At 42.5% G+C, this 18610-nt stretch overlaps 1 pseudogene; it reads left to right on the forward strand.

Annotated features, from left to right (window-relative positions):
• The first annotated feature begins 2673 nt into the window (after positions 1-2673).
• LOC143987699 (cytochrome P450 2H2-like) overlaps positions 2674-18610 on the forward strand; it is a 39705-nt pseudogene continuing 23768 nt past the window's right edge.

Here is an 18610-nt window from a genome sequence, read left to right on the forward strand (position 1 = left end):
GGGAACCGCCGACGAAGACCACGAATGAAGAAGCCGAAGTGCACCTGCGATTGGACGCACAGATAGTCGACCGTGAGGGAGCTGAGAAGAGTCAACCCCTTGATGTGCAGTACCTTGCACTGGAACCGACACAGACCGTTGTGGGTGGTCTGATTATATACCCTCCGGGCTCCTCCCATAATTACGGGCCACCATACTGGCCCTCTTATATATTAGGAGAACATAATAAGGTCAACACAATATTACATGTAGCACCCTCTAACATAAACTAGTGTATATAGTTGCAGTGTAGGAAAATGTGGCCTGGTTGAGAGCAGGCCTGGGTTGAAACAGGGTCAGTGCTAAGTAACTCAGGGAGGATGAATGACTCAGCAAGCAGCACCTCTGGTAACTCCCCCTGCTCTCTGGAACCTTGGAGTAGCTTCCAGAGGGTGAAGGAGGAGCTGTGGGCTGCCAAGGGGCAGGCACCTCATAAATATTCAGGGGTCATGCCAGCAGGGGCAGTCGGGTGGAAGATGGAGAAGGAATGCTGAGGAGGCTGTCAGTGGCCTTTGAGGGTGCCCTCTAGTCTAGGGGGTGACCTGGGGTGCTGGAGGGACCCTCTACTACACACAGAGGAAATCCTTCCTGGAGGCACGGGAGCAAGGAGAAGACAGCAGGGGAAGATCAGCACATCCAGGTGGGCTCCTGAGAAGACAGCCAGGTGGGGTGGTGAGTGAGAAGTCTGGAAGGACTGTGGAGAGAGTGTCAGTCTGAGAGGGCTAGTGAAAGGGGCAGCTGGCGGGCTGGCAGTGCTTGAAGAAGTGGTGCTGGGATCAGTAGCCACAGGTGGAATGTAAGCTAGATACTGTACTTTGCTACACAACCAAAGGGCCTGGAGTCCCTGCTTGTAAAGAGCTTTTGCTTTGATCTGGCTGCATGCCTAGTCAGAGTCACTAAAGTGTCTCAGCAGAGTTTTTCTGCAAGCAAGTGTGCTGGAGGAAGAGAGGAGTGTATATAGACTGTACATAGTAGAGGTTGTCCCTGAAGTTGTTTAACGTCAAGTGGACATCCCATAATACCCCTAAACCCTATCCAAGTTATATCAAATCAATAAAACAAAAGAGCAAAGCACTGGACTGTTTCCTGACTCTGAAGTGGCTGTAAAAATTCAGTGTGCCTGGCTGTGCAGGATGGGGGATCCCATTTCAGATTTGGGGAAAAAAAATTCTGTTATAACATTTTGCAAATAAATAATTACAGACACCCAGCATTGGGTCTACACTGCTCCAAGTCTCCACACACATGAAAGGACCACAGCAGTTCAGTCTCAATGTTAAAGTGTTGCAAACAGGAACTGATGGTGGAGGGACAATAGATGCTAATCATTGATGGGATGGAAGCTGATAGGGAGTAGGGAATGGAGACAAAGATGAAGAGGTGAGGTGGGTAAGAACTGATGAGGAAGAGGACAATGGAGGATAATCATTAGGGGGGATGAAAGCTGATGGGGAGCAGGAAATAAAGACAAAGATGAAGAGGTATGAGGGGTGGGAACTGATGATGGAGGTGACGATGAGGGTTAATCTTTGGGGGGGGGGGGGGGTGGAAGTTGATGGAGAGCAGGGAATTGACACAAAAATACAGATATATTGGGGGCAGGACCTGACAATGGAGAAGTCAATAAGGGTTAAACATTGGGGGTTGGCATAGAAGCTGTGTTATGAGCAGATGATTGAAGATCGACAAATTATATTTTTACATTATTACAAGAACTTCCATTGCAGTAATTGGTAGAATTTTTCCTTTTAAATATACCAGAATATTTATTGATAAATACAGCATGCATTGGGGAAACTATAGAAAAACCCTTGTTACAGTCACCAACACATGCCAACTCCATGTTGAAAAATTCTAAGATGCCATAATGTTGTACCTACAGTATATCAGTCTCTGTATTTTTTAGACTGGCACACGGGGCTTTATTTCAGCATAGGGCTTTTTTGAGAAATATTATGCAGGTTTAGTCAGTGAACTCTTAAGAAGGCTTTGAGTGGCCTTGAAAGGCCTCATCAAGGCTCTGGATACACAATAGTTATGATAAAGACAAAATGGTGGATTAAAACACCATTTCTTTATGCTGGTCTACTCCTGAATAAAACAACATGAACAGTTTATTTCAGGATAAGTAAAGCCAGCCATACATGTTTCAAAATTTGGCCTGTTCTGCAGAGACTGGCAGAGATTCTTTCTATTCAAGGCCAGGCTGATTGTACCCAAGTAGATCCATCGATGGATACAACAAGCATGTTGGATTTTTTACATACAATTGCTACCAGTGGCTATAGTCACTAGCAGTAATAATTGTGTCTCTCCAGCTGGGAAGGCTGGGAATAGCGCTGCAAGAGGCATTCCCCATCAACACTGACTGTGTTGAGGAATCAAGCAATTTTCTTTCCTATCACCCATGGTGTGAGTAAAAAGAAAATAAGGTAATTTATGGCTTGCCTTATTATTAGGATAGCTTTACAATCTGTTATGCAAGATGCCTGTAGCTGGACCAAACTCCAACACACCCTACCTGTCCTCATTCAACACTCAGTCAAGTTATAGTTGGAATGTTGTCAAGTTTTATGTCACTAAATAATACAGCAGTTTGTGGTTTGTAGAGAGTACAGAGAAATTATTATCAGGATGTTGGTGAATGTCGGGGTAACACTTCTCCTCGCTTCTGTGGTCACTCTCCTCATTTATCTCATTAAATGGTGGATGAATGTAAAGAAGAAAAACTTGCCACCCGGGCCCACCCCTCTGCCATTTCTGGGGAATGTTCTACAGATTAGTTCCACTGAAATGCCACAATCACTGGTGAAGGTTAGTGTAATTACACTGAGTATTCTAAAACAATGCACTCTTAGTGTATTCTAGGAAGAAATCTCACAGGAATGTTGGCAAAAGGTGCACACTAAACCGCACTGATGTTTCCAATCTATGAGTCACATTTATACCAAAATGATGGGGAATAATTCTTATGCCGTGTACACATGACCGGACTTTTCGAGTTCTGTCTGACTTTTTGACAGACTTTCAATGGACTTTCAACGGACTTCCGTCTAATCGGACTTGTCTACACACAATCACACCAAAGTCCGATGGATTTGACCGTGATGACGTATGACCAGACTAGAATAAGGAAGTTCATAGCCGGTAGCCAATAGCTGCCCTAGCATTGGCTTTCATCCATCGGACTAGCATACAGACAATTTTATTTTTTGACTGGAGTCCGTCGGAAAGATTTGAAACATGTTCTAAATCTAAAGTCCATCTGATTTTTCGACAGCAAAGGTCCGATGAAGCCCACACACGGTTGAATTGTCCGACGGATACGTTCAGTCGGACCTTTCTGTCTAAAAGTCCGACCCTGTGTACATGGCATATGAATAAGAAGAATGAACTCCCATAACTTATAGTGGGTCTAAACTCAAAGTGTTTTTTACCTTAATGCAGTTATTTTTTTTTTTTTTTATATCCCACAGTTTTTGCCCGTTTTCTTAAACACTTACCTGACTCCTCTCACTGCCTCGACGTTGTCCAAGCTGCAGCACTGCTCTTCCCTGTCTCACAGGAGATACTGAGGATCGTCATAATCTTGTCACTAGAAAAGGAGTCCTCTGCTTTTATTGGACAGTGAAGGGTTTGGAGGTTATGAAGGCTTGACAGCTTACCCATAGCAACCAATTACCACATTTGCCATAAGGGCCGGTTCACACTGCAGGCGATGCGAGGCGACACCGACTTGCCTCGCCGCGACCTGCCGCGACCTCAGCGGCAACTTGCAGATGACTTCTGTATAGAAGTCAATGCAAGTCGCCCCGAGGTCGCCCGAAAGTAGTACAGGAACCTTTTTTCTGAGTCGGAGCGACTCGAGTCGCTCCTCTCAGAACGGTTCCATTGTACAGAACGGGGGCGACTTGTCAGATCGAGGCGAGGCGAGTCGTGTCGCCTCGCATCGCCCGCAGTGTGAACCGGCCCTTATTGTGTTTGTGTATTTTCACATTTTCTTTTTATTATCAGTCTATCATTAAGGTGCCATGCTTTAAATAGTTTAAATAGAAGTTCCCCCTTTAAAGATAACCCATAATAGATCCAAATGCCTTGAGAAAGCATGTGCTTTACATGAGAATTGATTCATTGGCTGGATGTGTTTTCATTTTGTTTAGTCTTTACTCATAGGACTTTGTTTTCTTGGATTACTGGTCTTGCTCTGACTCTTTAAAATAAACAAAAAATAATTAATCGGCGATTGTAATATATGCTGCTCACACTAATGGCAAATCAGTCAGTCAGGAAACAAGGGCTTGTTCACACCAGATGCACTGGGACTAGGCAGACAGGAGATCCATGTGCAGACCCAATACATTGACATAGCAAAATTCCTTGTTTTTTTTTAGATAGTTCCATACTTTTTTGAGTGCATTATGTTGCTTTGTTAAACACTACATCACAATGATGCTGTAGTTAATAGAACTGTATAGAAATGTCAGTCATGACTGACTTCTCAATAAAGTTCAGTGAATGAACATTAATATCACTCTGTACCCCCCACATCATTGTTTTTAGTTTCATTGCCTACCGTATCTTTTTCTGTATAGCCTGGTCTCTTTGATCATGGCACAGGGCAATGAGATCCCCATCCTGCCTATATGTCTTCTGATTGGTCTCCTTACAGTAAGGGATGTGGGATAAGCTCCATGCTGTCTGTTCTACAAGAGTGAGAGCCTCTATTGGCAGTACTCTTAATAAGCTGAATGCGGGGCCAAAAATTATGGGAGTGGAGCAAGAACTCCAGTAATCACTCTGATTAGCTGGAGTCTCCAGCCAAAAGTGAAATATCTTCTTTCTTACAGTATGGCTAGCCTTAAACATGAAAACTGTTAGACAGAAGAACATTAGACATTCTTCCAGTTACAGCTCTTCTTGAACCTGTACAATTCTACTAAAAACACAAGTCTCTATCAACAGCTTGGTGAAAAGTATGGACCTGTGTATACACTCTACCTGGGCAACAGTCGAGCGGTCACTCTGTTTGGCTACAATGCTGTAAAGGAGGCCCTAGAAGATCACAGTGATGTGTTCAGTGACAGAGGGAATTTGGATCTAATAGGATTATTCTTTAAGGATTTCGGTAAGAACATAAAAACAAAATAATAATTTCCAAATTGGGGCCATATGTTTTAAGTAGAGACTAACTTGTTTATATGTGCCTTGTCAATACACTTGTACCATATAAACCAGTTGCAATAATTTAGAATTAATCTAACAAAAGTCAATAAAACTGTAATAATTGCAATGCAAAGGTGGGATCAACATTAATAAAGTGTAAGTAAACCCCCCTATCGTTTTCAGCCAAGGAAGCTGCCATCTCCGGCACGTTACATTTCCAGCACATGCCGGAGATTAAACTGTTTTATGGATGGGTTTACGTCCGCTTTAACCACTTCGTAAACATTTAACATTGAAGCACAAACGGGGAACCCAACCACTTATTTCTTTGCCCTGTTTTTTTAATCCTGGCTAGTGAGCAGATTGGATTCAGACTGCGAACGCCATAATAAATTGGCTTGGGACTGAATTCCCATTGACTAGCGCCGAATCTGCTAGCCAGCACAAGTCATTGTGAATCCAGTTCATTCTAAGTCAGATTATTATTGTTCGTGTTGGCCATATACTACTTTCCTAGCTAATAAAGACTGTTAATGAATCACTTGATCTTGTAACTGTTTGCTTTAGGCACACTTCACTACACAGTCACTATATAACCATTGGATCAACAACATCCTCATCACTATAAGGAGCTGAACAGCCTAGTACTCAAAAATGGTTCACACATACCACCCTCCCACAAAGGTATACATCGTACAAGGTACTCAGAAATTTTTCTACAAGTTTAAGAGCTTTCTTAGGTGAGGATTGTTTTTGCTCCAAAGTCGTACCATTAAATGGCTGATTCTCAACAGAGCATCATAGCTGTTATCAATGCCGGGCAATGTTGGTCCTTTTAGGTTGAACTTAGGGTATCTGAATTATTCTGTTCCGAAGATAGAAGTTGAAGCTGGAAAACATACAACTTGTCAAATGTTGGATAAACATATAGGCATAAGCCCTATAAACAATTAACATCTGCTGCCTGAATTCCTGAAGAGTGTTTTTTAAGGAAATCTTTAGAATCAATGTTTATACTATTACATGTATTAGTGTAGTGCTCATCCCTGAAGGGGCCACTGAAAATCATTCAGATTACCCTTACCTATTCAAAGGCAGCCAGGCTGAGATACCAGTTCCAAGCACACTGACCAACACAGGCTCACTCTTGGGGATGTCCCTTTGTAGTGTTATTGCAGTGCCTTAAACAGGAGAGAAGGATGGGGAGGCAGGATACTCCAAAATGCAAAGCAGATACAGAAGGACACATTCTTGAGTAACAATTCTTTTTAACAGCAGCCTTTGTTGGAGGCAGGGGGTAGCCAGCTAATCTGAGACTCTGCATAAGAAGTCACAGTCCTTACAGCAGCCTCTGGCATAAACCCCAAAAGTGCATGCATGCCTGGAGTACAAGATCAAGGTCCTACTTTCAATGTTGAAGGACAGCTGTCATCCACTCAGCTTCCACTGACACTCTACAGTGAAAGAAGAGACCTTTTCCAGTTCTGGGCATCCATAAATTCAGTGGCTGTCCCTCCTACACAGAGCAGGAACAATGAGCCACCAAGCTTAGGGAAACATGGCCAGACCTGAAAAATAGACTTTTGCTCCACATAGTACAGCAGAGTCAAAAACAAAATTTAACCTGACTAGGGTGGGGTGCTACAAAAGCACATACATATCATTCAGCACTTTGGAGTACTCTCAGACTTACCCTGCATAGAAATTTCCCAGCCCATCTGCAACAACTAAAGCACCATCAGAATGAGAGTGGACATTACTGGGGTAGGTTAACTCTGCAATTAAGCAAAACCAGTTATTACCAGCATGCGTTTTTATAGAAGGACAATTCACAGCATCTGCTGTAGCATATCTGACACTTAAGAAATGTCTGTGACACTCACTGCCACACCCAGACAGGAACTTAACAGAATTTTAAAAAGTAGCTTTCTTCAAAGTGGCAATAAGTTCCTTAATTTCCAGTTAGGCTTCATTCAGACAAATGTCCTGGGTGCAGACTACTCTTATTATTGCACCTGCGTGCAGGCAACCCATAGAAGTGGTTGCAGGCACAGCTGCATGTCAAAATTTGACATGATAGCAGGTGATTGGATTTTATCACAATGTATGTTCAGATTTGTATACCCTCTACTGCCCGTAAGTCAAATTTAGACATTCGGCTATATCTAGCTGGTTTAATGCAGCCACTGGATCTACATCAACATCAAAAGGGTGCCCACCTGATTCCTGGGGCAGATGCAGGCAAAAAAACGAAGGGAGGCTGAATGCAGGATGTGTGATGGCGCCTGTCTAAACAAAGTCTTAGAACTACAGAAATTCAGCTTAATGATTTTTAAATTATATTTTAATGAAAGGCAAGAAAAATGGTGCAAGCAAATATTTACAGAAAATATATCACAAAATGGAAAATTAGTAATAGTAAAATAAACTGGATTAAAAGTGAAAAGTGCCTAAAGTAATTTTTTTAGCCACTGCGGAGTAAGTCCAATATGATGTATTAGATTCATCATGAATGCCCTATTTCATTCCCTTTTAGTTTTAATGGTAAGCTGGAGCTCTGAGCTGCAAAATAAGCCATTTATTATGGTCCCTGAAGAGGGCAATTACAGAATTAACATAACCAATCAAAAGACCTGAGAGGTGTCCTGAAGGTATAGTGAAGTGTTTCATGATTTTTAGTAGACACCCCCTTATTTTTTTATTTTTTTATAAATGCATCTATATTTCCATCAGACAAGATTTTGCGATCTTATATCCAAAATAATGTTGGACAGAATGAAATTACAATATGAGAGAGATCAAACATGATAACATTCCTGGTCTTTGGGCAGACTATCTCCCCAAAGACCAAAGCGAAGAGTCTCGGGGTTATTTTAGACGCACAAATGTCAATGGATGCGCAAATAGGATCTGTAGTCAGTGGATCTCACCATCTGCTACGCATGCTTCGCAGACTCATCCCTTTTATCCCAAAGAATGACAAAGCAGTGGTAGTTGGAACAATCATTAATTCACGACTGGATTAGGCAAACTCGCTTTACATAGGATTACCACAATATCAACTTGCGCGATTACAACTGATCCAAAACACGGCAGCAAGGCTGATAACAGGAAAAAAACCCTGGGAATCTATCTCTCCTTCGCTGAGGAGCTTACATTGGCTAACCGTAAAAAATCGGATCACGTTCAAGACCCTTTGCCTCACCCACAAATGCGTGCATAGAGAAGCTCCGCAATACCTAATGGAGAAAATAAATCATTACACACCAAACCGCAGTCTTCGATCAGCCAACAAAAACCTCCTCCTCGTGCCCAAAGCCCGGTATAAATCTAAGGGGGATCGGAGATTCGCTGTCCAAGGGCCTCGGCTATGGAATGCTCTACCAATCAACATCCGCCTGGAAGAAAATCACCTGGCTTTTAGGAAAAAACTCAAGACCTTCCTCTTTTAGCAGATGATCAAAGCTCGCCACAGCACCTAGAGGCGATTTAGTTGGCATTGTGCGCTATACAAGTATTTCATTCATTCATTCATTCCTATGCATATTTTGTAAAATATATTGTATTTTTGTAGTCTTCTTTAACCTGGTAATACAGACTTATTTGGCATCTAACTGATTGTTATATTCCTATTTTCCTCATGGCAGGAATTATAGAAACTGCGCAGTATACTATTTGGCTCTTGTAGTGGGATCTCAGGTCAAAACCCAGGACTTGCATATGTGTATTTTGTTACGAGACATTATTTACGACAGAAGATTTGTGACAAGGCTGCATTAGAGGTTTTCCAGATTCTGAAAAATAATGTTTATGATCCTGCTATATCATCCGCTGCCTGTCATCTAACTGTCTCTATTTTCCATCTAAGTTTTCTGTCAATTGTGCTAGAAACGGGAAGGTTTTCTTCTGTCAACTGTATTAAATCCTATGAATGATTAGTGCAGACATTGGATTTAAATTTGATAGTTTTCATCACTAATTACTGTTTACGATATTATTGGAAGTTTTATGACCCCCAGCTGGGCATCTAACTTTTCTTGCTTTCTATAAACTGTGCTGGTAATTAGATTGTCTTCTTTTGTCAAATGTATTAAATCCCATGAATGCCTAGCACAGACATGAGATGTAAATCATAGCTGACCTTTGAATTGTGGATAAATAAGGTTGGCGCTGTGTTTAGTACAATCTCCACATTCTGTCCACACAGTCTGGGGTTCAACAGACCTCATTATCATCACATAGAGCCATTGTCATTGGTCCTCGTGTCCAAAATGACTTACAGTCTAATGTCTCTTATGCTCATACACACATACCTAAAAATAGCACTGCGTTACCGCTGAAGCCCAGGGCGGCTCAGTGTAAAATGGGTTACTAGAAGCTTTTCACTTAAATTAGTAATATACTATATTTTCATATAATAGGAGGAAACCTGCGCAAAGACAGTGAGAACCCATAAGCTCCATGGTGTCCCTGGTGGGAGTCATGCAGAACAGAGGGAGTCAATATGTTATTGTTTAAAATGTTTGAATTTTATGGGGTGTTCAAGAGCAATATGTATTAAACCTTTCAAAACTTTTAGGGGTCATCATGAGCAATGGAGAGAGATGGAAGACAATGCGTCGATTTTCCCTGACAACACTGAGAAATTTTGGGATGGGGAAGAGGAGTGTGGAGGAAAGGATCCAGGAGGAAGCTTGGTATCTAAGGGACAGATTTATGAAGAACAAAGGCAGGTGGATATAATGCTGAATTAGCACGATGGTGAGCCTAAACCCACTTTTACATGGAATAACCCAACCTATTGATCCAAATTTTCATTTTCTAACACCATTGCCAAAGATGCTAATGTGACAGTGTGATCTGGTATTGTAATGGCTACTTGGATTATAGCTCCTGGAATGTGATGTGTTAGAAATTGATGAGAATAGAAAGGGGCATCCTTCTATTTTGTAGCTTTCTAGGGTCTGAAATTTTAGCAATACACAGTAGTAATTAATTATTGAATGGACCTTAGTTAGGCTCTTGGTAATGTGATTAATGCAGTGTATTTCCCGATGTTTCAGAAAGTGAGGAGGAGACAAGGCTTCTCCTAATGTACAGTACAAAAGGTGGCTCCTCTAATGTACTGAAATAGCTTTCTCTGATTTCACTGTGAAGCTGCAGCAAGTCAAATAGACCCGCCTCATTTCCTGGCGATAGAATGACCTCATCCATCCATTCCCCCCCAACCTTACTTTCCCTGTTGGCCCCTTTCTTTCATTGGATTTTAGTTTTTTTAAATCATGGGGGCATTACCCAGGGCAGCCTGCCTACGAAATGCCCACTCTTCCAGACTGACATCAACCCACCTAGTCACTCTGATATTTGCATAACTCCTCCTAGGTACCAGTCTAACTTGCATTAGGGCTGAGGGCTCTTGAAATACATACTGATGCATGCATTGACGTTTTCAGAAAGCTTCGTACAACACTCTCCTCCCCCCGCCGCTCCTACTCACCATGGTCTACCTACATTGCATAGAGAAGCACAAAGTCCTATAATAACATTGCTGGGTCTAAAATGAGGTATGTAATAAAAACAGTAATATTTTACTTAAAACATGTAATTAGCATGTTGATGAAGGACCAGGGAAGATAAAATATACACAGGCTAAATGTTAGCTTTAAATAAAAAGGATGTGTGCAAATACAAAAATCATAAAGAAAAATTGAATGGTAAAATTACATCTTAAGAAAATCAGAACTATAGCAAATTATAGTAGGGTTATTATCTACATTTCTGAAGAAAAGCTAAATATCTTTCTTCAAAGATTGGTAAACACTTTTAGATGAAGATGCTGATGTTATACTGTACATAAATGATGTAGGTAGGTGGGTGGACATGGATACAAACATTTTAGTAGACATGTGCATTTGTTTTCATCCACATGCATTTTCGTCCGAATACATTTTGTCCCAATTTTAGGTATTTTTGTTATCGTTCTGACAAATGATAATGAAAGCACAGAATACGAAAAATGAAAGATCCGACATAAATAAATGCTTTATTTTCATTTTGACACAGTTCGATATAGATAGGAAATTCGACGTGACTCTGACAATAACAATCTGTGTCTATTGAACTTGTATCATAACAGTCCATTGACACAGGGGCAACACAACTTCCAGCGTGACTTTGGGAGGCAACTTGGACACGACTTGAGTGTGAATCACACCGCGACTTACAACACAACTTTAATAAAAAAAAATAAAAAATGGCATGGGTTCCCCTTCAAGAGCATACCAGGCCCTTCAGGTCTGGTATGGATATTAAGGGGAACCCTGCACCAAAAAAATAAAAATGGCATGGGGTCCCCTTTAAAATCCATACCAGACCCTTACCCGAGCACGCAACCTGGCAGGCCGGGGGGAAAAGAGGGGGGACGAGAGAGCACCCCCCTCCTGAACCGTACCAGGCCACATGCCCTCAACATTGGGAGGATGCTTTGGGTCCCCCCAAAGCACCTTGTCCCCATGTTGATGAGGACAAGGGCTTCGTCCCCAGGAAGAAGGAAGAAGACCAGAAGAAAGAAAATGAAAGAAGACTTTAATAAAGGACTTGCCAAAGACCGTCTCCTGTCATTTTTAACACTTTTGTCACTTTTTTGGTGAAATGGTAGGGTTACTTTTGTACCCCCTTGCATACAAACATTTTTTTCCGATAGAAATGTATTCTGTCAGAAAGATTTAAAACATGTTCTATTTCTAGGTCCGTCAGAATTTTCGAAAAAAAAGTCAGTTGAAGCCCACACATGATCGGAATATCTGATGAAATGATTCCGTCTGACTTTTTCTGTCGGAAAGTCCGACCACGTGTACACGGCATTAGGGAGATTACATGGTGATAGAACTACACAGAATTGCAGATCAGCATTGAAGCATCTGATCATTCCCAACCCACAAAGAAATCAGGAAAAATTGCTAAATGGTTACAAATCTGAATTTTAAAACTATATGACGAAACAAAAATGATGGTTGCTAAAGGAGTAAAGGCTGTCCAAATAGCAAAGTGAATTTGCATCTTGTTTCACTTCACTTATTAACCACTTCAATACAGGGCACCCCCTTCCTGCCCAAGTAAATTTTCAGCTTGCAGCACTGTTAGTTTTTAAATGATAATTGCACGGTCATGCTATAGTGTATCCAAAACAAAATATTTTATCATTTTGACGTCCTTTTTCCCCACAAATAGAGCTTTCTTTTGGTGGTATTTTATCACCTCTGTGGTTTTTATTTTTTGCGCTATAAACAACAAAAAAGAAGGTTTCTCTTTGTTTCTGTTATAAAATTTTTAAATAAGTACGTTTTCTCTTTCACTAACGAGCACTGATGAGGCTGCACTGATGGGCACTGATAAAGTGGCACAGATGAGGTGGCACCAATGAGATGGCACTGATGGGCACTGATCAACATCCGCCTGGAAGAAAATCACCTGGCTTTTAGGAAAAAACTCAAGACCTTCCTCTTTTAGCAGATGATCAAAGCTCGCCACAGCGCCTAGAGGCGATTCAGTTGGCATTGTGCGCTATACAAGTATTTCATTCATTCATTCATTCATTCATTCCTATGCATATTTTGTAAAGTATATTGTATTTTTGTAGTCTTCTTTAACCTGGTAATACAGACTTATTTGGCATCTAACTGATTGTTATATTCCTATTTTCCTCATGGCAGGAATTATAGAAACTGCGCAGTATACTATTTGGCTCTTGTAGTGGGATCTCAGGTCAAAACCCAGGACTTGCATATGTGTATTTTGTTACGAGACATTAGTTACGACAGAAGATTTGTGACAAGGCTGCATTAGAGGTTTTCCAGATTCTGAAAAATAATGTTTATGATCCTGCTATATCATCCGCTGCCTGTCATCTAACTGTCTCTATTTTCCATCTAAGTTTTCTGTCAATTGTGCTAGAAACGGGAAGGTTTTCTTCTGTCAACTGTATTAAATCCTATGAATGATTAGTGCAGACATTGAATTTAAATTTGATAGTTTTCATCACTAATTACTGTTTACGATATTTTTTTTAATACAAAAGTTTTTATTGTATTGGTCGTAAAGTAGTAAACAGAATAACAAAAGCAGATACAATGCTGTAGTATAGGTTAACATTCTGGTACATTCCATTGATATTCAAAATAGAAGAAACAAAAGAAATTATCCAGCATTGTGAGGAAAAAAAAGACCAAAAAAAAAGAACAAAAGGAAAATCCGTTATAGATCCTTCCTGACTAGCTCTGACTAGTCGTATTACGGGATACCAGTCATAAATAGCCGGGTTATCCGCATCAGATTAACTTAACTTGAAACAAATGTTAAACTAAAACGCTGACTATACATGTAGGAACCTGTTCGGATCGTTTTTCTGCACTTCGATAACTCGTCTGAATACCGCTCAGTGTGTACCGGTGGTCCTCTCCAACTGGCAGCGTATATTCAGAGGCCGAAGCGGTGAAGAGAGAAGACCAAGCTCAACCCTGTTGGAGGCCAACTCCATCTAGATCTTAAACAACCTCCGGAGGGGGACCGGGTAGAGGCCCCACTCAAAAAGGTTCATTGTTGGTAGGCCACTTGGCCCATTTAGCAGTATGCCTGTGCATAGTATCCATAATAGTATGATGGATGCGCTCCATAAGGCAGATAGAATCCATCCTATGGAGAACTTGTGCCCAGGGAAGCAAGTGTGTACGCCAGTGTAGGGCTACCGTCCAATGAATGGCACAGAATAGGGTATGGAGTAACCTCTGGTCAGTTAGCGGAATCCCTGGGATCGGTGCAAATAATAGGCAGTGTGTGGCCGTGAGATCAATCCTATGTCCCAGAATGGAGGTCACTGTGGTAGCGACCTGGTCCCAGATGGGCCGTAGTAGGGGGCAGCTCCAAAAGGTATGCATCAATGTGCCCGCCGTCGGGCAACCTCTGAAACAGAGGTCAGGGACTGATGGATAAAACTTATGAACTCTAGTGGGGGTTAGGTACCAACGTGTATGCAGTTTCACCACAGTGTCTTTTATAGCCATTGATTTGGAGCATCTATGCATATTCTGAAACATAGCTCGCCATTCCTCATCCGAGAATTCCGTGGCCAGATCCGTTTCCCACAAGATCATAGCCCTGGACTTCCCTGGTTGTAGTGTTTCAATAAGGTATTTGTACAAAGTAGAGATAATACCTCTATCCCTTGAGTAGCGATAACATATAGATTCAAACTGTGCACAGACTGGAACCTGGGGGGTCCTATAGTGTGTGTGAAAAAAATGGCGAATTTGAAGAAATTTATAATACTCCCCATGCGGTATCTCATATCGTGCACGAAGCTGCGAGAAAGAGATAAAGTTGACAGTGTTGTCATGCAGATCCCGCAAGGTGACCAATGAGTTCTGGACCCACCATCTGAAGGAGCCAGGAGATTCAAAAGCCAGAGGGAATCTCCTATCGCCTAGAAACTATGCCATCCGGGGCCTATCAGGGCTTAATTTAAATTTGAGACGATAAAGAGACCATAGGTAATAAGAACGGCTGACAATGGTATTAAGAGGAGCCAGATCTCCCGGCTTCAGTCCCTCCTGCCACAAGAGGCCCGGGAGAAAGTACGGGCGTATGGATTGAGTTTCAAATTTAAGCCAGGGCACCCCTCCTGTGGGGGCATGCCATTGTGCCTTCTGAGCCAATCTAGCCGCCAGATAATATAACCAAATATCGGGCAATCCTAGGCCCCCCTGTGGCATAGGGCGATGCAGCATGGGCTTCCCAAACCTTGGCCTCTTGTTTTGCCAAATAAAAGTGTTAATGTCCCTCTGAAGTGTAGTGAGGGATTGGCGGGGGACATATAGAGGGAGAGCTCTGAAAAAATACAATAATTTTGGCAAAATAGACATCTTGATGGCTACCACTCTACCCATTAAAGGTATCCGAAACGTCGACCATAATTTCAGCCATCTTCTGACCGCAATAAATGCGGGGAGGTAATTAGCCCTATATATGTCTTCCAGGGAAGGGGCCAATTTAATTCCGAGGTATTGTAATGTGCGATTAGACATGGAGATTCCGAATGAGTTTTGTAGGTTATCTATCTCAAGAGGGGTGAAATTAATTGGTAGGGCAGAACATTTAGTTAGGTTGACCCCCAACCCAGAAAACCCCTGGAAGGAGCGAAGGATCCCTAGAAGGTTAGGTATCGACATCACCGGATTGGGCAAAAACATTAGGACATCATCCGCATAGAGACTTATCTTATACCCCCCCTCCTCTTTTATATACCCTCCGACATCCGGACTAGCCACGACCGCCCTTGCCAAGGGCTCCAAGGCCAGGGCAAATATCAGAGGGGACAGGGGACACCCTTGACGGGTACCCCTGCCCACCGGAAAATAATCCGAAGAGCAGCCAGGTAGCCTTATCCTAGTCTGGGGGCTATGATACAGTGCCTTAAACCCATTCACAAATTCACCTGCGAAACCAAACTTAGTCAGAATCAAATCTAAATATGGCCAGAGAATACTATCAAATGCTTTGTGAATATCTAACCCCAAAATCAGGACTTTGCGAGAGAAAAGTTTTGCATCTTGGATTATATTCGTGGCCAATCTAATATTATCTGTAATTTGCCTATCAGGGATAAAACCCGTTTGTTCTGGGCCTACAAGGGTACCAATGATGGGGGCCAATCTGTTCGCTAATATTTTCCCTAAAATTTTAATGTCGTTATTCAAAACCGAAATAGGTCTATAGTTTTGGAGTAGGGTGTGGTCCTTGTTCGGCTTGGGGATCAATGTCATATTAGCACACAACATTTCGTCTGGTAGTTTATGTCCTTGTAACGTCTGGTTAATAAGTTTTGTCAGTCTGGGGACCAGTACCTGGAAGAACTTTTTATAATACATAGAGGTATAGCCATCAGGGCCGGGTGCGGTCGAAGATTTAAGTGACTTAATGGTGGCCATAACCTCTAGGTCGGTACAGGGGGCGTTTAAGGTTGCCAGCTGAGATTCCGAGAGGGAAGGGAGGGATAAAGAAGACAACCACTGGTCAGCAGTACGAGGTGTAGGCTGCGAGGGGGGGATAATAAATTTTGATAAAAGGATTTAAAAATGTTCAGAACCTCGCCAGGATGGGTAACCAGGTGGCCGGAATTGTTTCTCAATTTATAGACGTGTGTAGGTTGCAATGATTGGTGAAGTTTGCGGGAGAACATGCCCGAGGCTGTATTGCTATGCAAGAGGAACTTGGCTTTGGACCAACGCAATGATTTTTCCGTATGTTCTGAGAGTATAGTGTTCAATTCAGCCCTTTTTTGGTTGATTGATAGTAGCGTATCTGCTGAGTGTGTACTAGCATGGGCCTGATATAGTGTGCGTAAGTCCCGGGTGAGTGTTTGAATCTTTTGGAGTTTCTGTTTTCTTTTAGTGACTGCGATCTCAATCAGATGGCCACGGAGTACCGCCTTATGGGCGGTCCAGAGAACTTGGGGGGAGATGTTATCTATATCATTAATATTAAAATAATCATCTAGGTGACTTGCTATGCGGGTGTATGTTTCAGGGTCTGTTAATAAAGAGTCGTTCAACCTCCATGAGGCGACTGCGGGGGAAAGGCCGACATGGGAAGTGTGAAAGGCCACCATTTGGTGATCCGACCATGGGCACGGGTGGATGGTCGCCAGAGCTGAGTTGGCTAGTAGAATAGGTGAGGCAAAAACGTAATCAAGTCTTGCGTAGCTATCGTGTGGATGGGAGTAATGTGTATATTCCTTTGCGCCAATGTTCAATGCCCTCCAGGTGTCAATGAGTTGCAACTTATCAAAAGATTTGGTAAGAAATTTGAGGAACGCTTTAGCACTGTGTGACGGTTTGCTCCTGTCCAGGGATGGGCTTGCCACTAGATTAAAATCCCCACCCACGATCACATGGGGGGAGATGTATCTATCTAGCGTGCGTAAAAATGCACTATAGAAAGCCCCTTGCGCTGTATTTGGCGCGTACAAATTAGCAATAGTTACCGCTTTGCCCTGTAACAGTCCCTGCACAATAATAAATCTACTACCAGGATCCTTGTAGATATGGGAAGGTTCAAACTGGACAGAGTTACGGATAAACACCGCAACTCCCCTGGCCCTGGACTCAAGCGTGGTACAATAGTGTAGTCTATAAGATTTATCAAAAAAATTTGGGCAGGCCACCGAAGAGAAATGGGTCTCCTGTAATAGAATAATGTCAACCCCCATTCGTTTATAACAGCGAAAGGCCTTCCTCCGCTTCTGGGGGGAATTTAGACCTCTCACATTATGGGAGATAACCTGCAGACCCATAATGTCTAGTTAGTATAAAAGCGCAGCTGAGAGTTATCTGAAAGGAGTTTGGAATCGCACACCAGAGTCCAATGCCAGAGGAGCCACCAGCACCCCCAGTCGGGAGTGGCCCATCTGGCCCCCGATCCCGGCCAAAGAGCCCATAATAATAAGGGTTAACAATAGGCAGTACATTCAAACCTATAAAACGTCTAGCAGTAAAGTCAGCATGAGAACAAAAATAACAAAAAAAACATAAGGTAACAAAACTTATAACTCTATGGGGTCGAGATGGAAAATCCATCCCGACAAAAAAGGTGTAACCAAATAGGGCCTTTACTTCCACTTGCTCCACTCACACCCCACCACAGAGGTGGTTGGTGAAAAAGGTCCAAGAGGGTATGACCCTCCGCCAAATAGTGCCAGTCAAAAACAAAAAGTGAGAAAAACAAAAATAAAAGAGCCCCAGTCCAATGGGGAAGCTAGAGTTGAGAATCCGAAAAGGGGATAAGGTGGAGAGCGGTGGGCAAGTTTGGAGGGGGGGAAGTGAGGCGAGTCCAAAAAAGAATAGAAAAAGAGTACCAGGAAAAAAAAAAGAACAAAATCCTCCCTGGGGACTGGGAGAATCAAGATAGTGAACATAGCCATATCCATTCAGCGTAGTAGAAGAGGGGGCTCCCACCAGTCATAAAAAGGGGGAATGTCTCCGGTTCTAGTCCTAATGGTAATCTCTAATAACCTGCTGGCATTGCTCTGACATTGAAATGAGCCCCTTATACCTCGATGTATGGTCAAATTTCAGGCAGCGGTTGTAGTCTACGGGAACGTCTATCCCTCTGAGGCGATGGGGTGGCCCAAATGGGAGACGGGCAAGGGTTGGGGGGTGTCTCGGTGTTTGCTGTCGTTCTTGCAGGCCCAGCCGCACCAAGATCTCCTTACCTCCCGTGATGTAGTAGCGATGTGAGTGGCCCCATTGTGCAGTATAATCAATTTAAATGGGAAGCCCCAGCGATAGCGTATCTGCGCTGTTTGTAAGGCCGAGGTGACTTCTCGCATCTTTCTTCTTTTGTCCAGCGTTGCAGG

Source organism: Lithobates pipiens, unplaced genomic scaffold (genome assembly GCF_037356315.1).
Source record: "Lithobates pipiens isolate NorthernLeopardFrog02 unplaced genomic scaffold, aLitPip1_a1.2 Scaffold_1, whole genome shotgun sequence".
Taxonomy (NCBI): domain Eukaryota; kingdom Metazoa; phylum Chordata; class Amphibia; order Anura; family Ranidae; genus Lithobates; species Lithobates pipiens.